The sequence below is a fragment of the Octopus bimaculoides genome, chromosome 3 (assembly GCF_001194135.2).
Source record: "Octopus bimaculoides isolate UCB-OBI-ISO-001 chromosome 3, ASM119413v2, whole genome shotgun sequence".
NCBI classification, from domain to species: domain Eukaryota; kingdom Metazoa; phylum Mollusca; class Cephalopoda; order Octopoda; family Octopodidae; genus Octopus; species Octopus bimaculoides.
Window position 1 is genome coordinate 111826220 of NC_068983.1, and position 4780 is coordinate 111830999.

The window sequence follows — 4780 nt, forward strand, 5'->3', positions numbered from 1 at the left end:
AGCGGAGCGGAGGGAGAGGAGGGGAGGACCAGGAGAAGCAGAAGAAGAAGAACAACAAGAACAACAACAACAACACCAACAACAACAACAATTAATAATAATGATGATGATGATAATGATAATAAGACTGTATAGTTTTCAAAATGAGATATTCAAGATTATGTTAGAAGCAACTGAGAAAGACTGATTTCAGTTGCCAGAGAAGAGGAGAAAGAAGCTGTAGAGACGGCAATGGAATACAAGAAAAGAAGAAAACAGGAACAAGAAAGAAGCATCTGGAGTAAAGAACTATATGGTCAGCATCTCAGGCAAACACAGAACGTTACAGCAGAGGAGTCTTGGTTGTGGCTGGCAAACGAAGAAAGCAATAGGACTCATAATGGCTGCTCAAATATAGGAATGAAAAGGTACTTATTTATTACAGAAGACTGGATAGTGTAGCTTGTGAACAAACACGAAAGCAGCAAAAACTCCTCACTCAGTTATCAACGAAGCATGTCAATTTGTAAAGGAACTTGGCATTAACCCTGAATTGAATGAAGAACTAGAAGCCACTACTATAAAACACAAACTGCTAAAAAGAATGGGCAGAAACAACTTAAGGAATGGTGCAGCCAAGAGTCTCTGCATTGACAATATATTTTTCAAAACGAAAATGCTGATGTTGACTAAGAAACAACCTATAAATGGCCGAGGAATTCAGGATTGAAAGCAATACTGAAAGTTTCATTCTGGTGGCACAAGTTCAAAGCCTGTTTACCAGAAAACACCAGGCAAATATTCTTAAAAATGGTGCAGACCCAAAAATGCAGATTCTGCATCGAATTTGATGAGCCAATAGACCATTTTATTTTGTGGTCTCTTGTGCTAACATCAAGCTGATATTAAAATCACAATAGGGTAGAACAATTTTTACATTAGAAAATATGCAAGCACTACTAAATCGACACTCTTGCTAACTTGTAAGAATATCATCTCAAGCCAATGGCTGAAGGTGAAAATGTAAAGATTTGGGATTTTCCTGTCAACACTGACAGAACAATGCAGGTCAATTGACCAGATACAACGATTAAAGAAAGTTAAAGACATTTGGTAAACTGATAGATAAAATTATCTCCACTAATAAGATTATATCCATCTAGGAATTTGGCAGGATCAGTATATATAGAGATCTGAAAATTGAAATATAAAAGATGTAGCTTCTTAAGGTAAAAATTGTATGTACCTACCTAGAGACAGTGGGGGAGAGGAATGATGCAGTTAGAACTGTGTTATAACAACTCCATTATTGGAATGAATAGGAACTCTTGGTATGATGAAAATGTGCTGTCAGAAACATATAGCTAACATCTCAAGAGACCCATCTCTCACAGATATTCAAATGATTGTAGTGACTAGCCTTGCTCACATCCTTTGAAAACTCCTATCAACTTAAATTAAATGTTGATGGCTATCAGATTGTGAAAGTACAAGCTGTGATCCATGAAAATCGTTACCTGACCACCTGTGAAGTTTCAAAAGTAGTTAGTAGTTGTAACAGTTTGTACCACATAATTTTGAAAGAAAAATTGAAAATGCATTGTGTTGCTAAAAAATTTGTGTTACGCTTGCTGACAGATAAAAATGTTGGGAGTCAAGTCCCAATCAGGAGTTGTTTTATTGTTGGAAATATATCACAATAGGTGACGAGAAATGGATGTATGATCCTCATATCAAAATGCAAAGGTAATTGCTGCACTAGTTAGGATCATTGTTGCCACAACACAAAAGTATGTCAGAGTATCTCAAATATGAAAATTATATCGATTGCCTTTTTTATTGGAAGTTACATTGTTCAGTATGAATTTGTTTGATGTGGTCAGATGTTCAGTAAAGATTTTGATCAAGGATGTCCTGAGGTATTTAAGAGAAGCAACATGAAAGAAGGGGCCTGAGGCATTGTGGTAGCACTGTGTCTATGGACACTACCACCATAATGTACCTGCTTACACATAGCTCTTACCTGTTATTTATTTGTTGAATCTCAAGGTTACTTCTGTACATTAGCTACCTTACACATTTGCTTGCTTATGAACTTTTTACGTTCTCTTAGTTCAACTGTACCTTGAAAAGCTACCAAATTAGAATAACAAAAGAAATGGAAGAAAATATTTAAAGCAAACTGTACACTCTCTCTGAAAAAGCATATCAGAACATGTTTTCCAAACTGGACGAAACATTAGGAGAAGTGTATGGAGAATATTATTTTGAAGGAAACAAATCTGCTTAATTTGTAAGTGAAGCAATAGATTTATTTCCTTCAAGTGATTGATTCATTTTGGACAGAACTTGTATGCTGGCAGCTGAGAATAATGTCAGCACATCAGCTGAAATAGAGAAAAGGTATGAAATGTAAGACAAAATACAGATAACAAAGTAAAACTCAAAGAAGTCTTGACAGGGTTTAACTAATTAGATAGACCAACTGTAGTTGGAAAGCAACTATTTTATAATTACTGTGTAAGGCCAGAGTTTATCCTCAAGAAATTACCTCAAAATTATAGACACTCAAGGAGCAAACAGTAAATTCAGTGAAGACCAAAAACCAATTACTTGGCTTAGGTTGTACAGTTATTTCCAAGTCAATATTTTCAAATATTTATAACTGAATAAGATGTCACTATATTTGCTTTTGCTGTTGTTATTGTGTAGCATCAAATCAATTCTTATTGAACAAAGCATGCCATGATCAAAGGCATTCTAGCAGTGACTATCCTGTCTTGTCTTCAGGCACAGTGCATCCAGTATATCCTTCCATTTTAAAGATTGTAGGCTGTGATTCGAAAGAGATTTGGCAGTTATTTCTAGCAGGATGAGTGCTCACATAGAGATTCCTTTGTTGTTTAGTCCCAAGGCAAAACTGGTCCAGTATACCTATCATAAAAAGTTTTAAAGCTCTAAATATATTCATTTTTTCTTGTTGCTGATGTTTGACCTCAAGTTAGCCCTCATCAAGCAGACTTTTAACAAAGGCATTACAGCCATGAGTATGTCATCTTTTATTCATATCTAGAAAGGCTTTGTTTAATTTATCCTTTTTTTTTTTAAGGTGAAGGGAGGAATTTGAAGGGTTGCTATCTCTAACAGATTGAGTGACCACATAAAAGTTCTTGTGTTGGCTTACACTCATCTTTTTTTCAGACAATGTGTCTAGGACAAGATTATTGTTGTAGGGAATTAGTAATAATGGTACACCCCACCCATGTGATGAATGGAATAACCTAGTCACCATAAGTAAAGAGAAGTACGTGAAGTACAAGAGAAGTACGTGAAGTACAAGAGAAGTACGTGAAGTACAAGTGAATGTAGCAGGCGGCCAGAGATAGTCATGTCTTTAGTGGTTTCATTTTGTATACTGTATACCGAAGTGGACATTATAACAATCCAATATCGTAAGGATTATAACAGTGGTGACAAGGATTTAAATACCTTACATGGAACTGATAAACTCCATGAAGATTTAAACGATTCACGAAGAATTAATAAACTCGACGAGGATTTGAACAACTCATGAAGAGTTAACAAAGTCACAAAAGTTTTTGTTGTATGAATTTTATGAAAAATAAAATCGTAAAATTATGGAAAATTTGTTGGCTGGTTTGCTCAAGTTGTAAAAGCAGCAACAACAGCAACTGAAAGAATTACAGCAGCAGCTACAACTTCAAGAATAACAGCTGAAGCAATAACAACTGAAGGGAAGAAGAAGAACAACAATAGTTACTATTTCAGCAACAAATACTGCAATTAATGAAATTGTCAGGAAATTCGATGGAAGAGTGTAGGACGAAAGTTGCGAATGAATGTAACCGCATGAATGAGATGAAGGACTCATCTCAGTTATCAGTGGCGAGGCGGGGCACGTGGGGTCCGTGCTAAACCCGCCTTACCACTCCATCCGTAATGTCTTCCGGTGTGTCTTATCATTCAATTTTATTCCGATTTCATTGTCCAAAATTTTTTAATGCATGTTTCTGTAAATTCATCCCTTTCATCTGACCCCAAATCTATGTCGCCCCTTGTGGGTAAGAAAAAATTAGAAATTAGAAATTCAGAAAAGTGTTCTCACCAGACTATGTCATGAACTCCATAAGAAAGTTCAAATGCGAACCTGACGACGCATACTACAGAAGATATGAGCAAATCTTCGAGAAACAATGTAAAGATTAGGATGATGAGATGAAAACGCACTTAATCTTGAGAAAACTGGTGGCAACAGAACATGAACGATACAGTAGTTATAAGCTCCCAAGAAAACGTTTGGACATAAACTTTAATGACACAATAGATATATTATGTAAAATGTTCAGTGGAAAAAGCTCACTGTTCAACACACATTGGAAGTGTCTGAAAATAGAAAAAACAACGACGAGGACTACATCACATATGCTGATTGAGTAAACAGGGAATGCGAGAAGTTTAAGCTGAATGAATTAATGCAGATGTGTTCAAATGCTTGATTTTTACACAGGGACTTACTGCCGAAAATGACACAGAATTTAGAACTAGAATTCTCGCAAAGCTGGAAAAAAAGCCAGGATATAACCCTATAGAAAGTGTCAGAAGAATGTGAAGGGATAGTTAAATTAAGACATGACACAGAGGAAATCAAGCAGAAATATTGTTTCCAAGTAAGGTAAGTGCGAAACAATCAGAATAGAGATTTTCTAAAAGACATGACAAAAATCAAGAAATAAGCCAATGTTTTGCATGTGGAAGTATACAACTGAGGAAAAATTTTCCA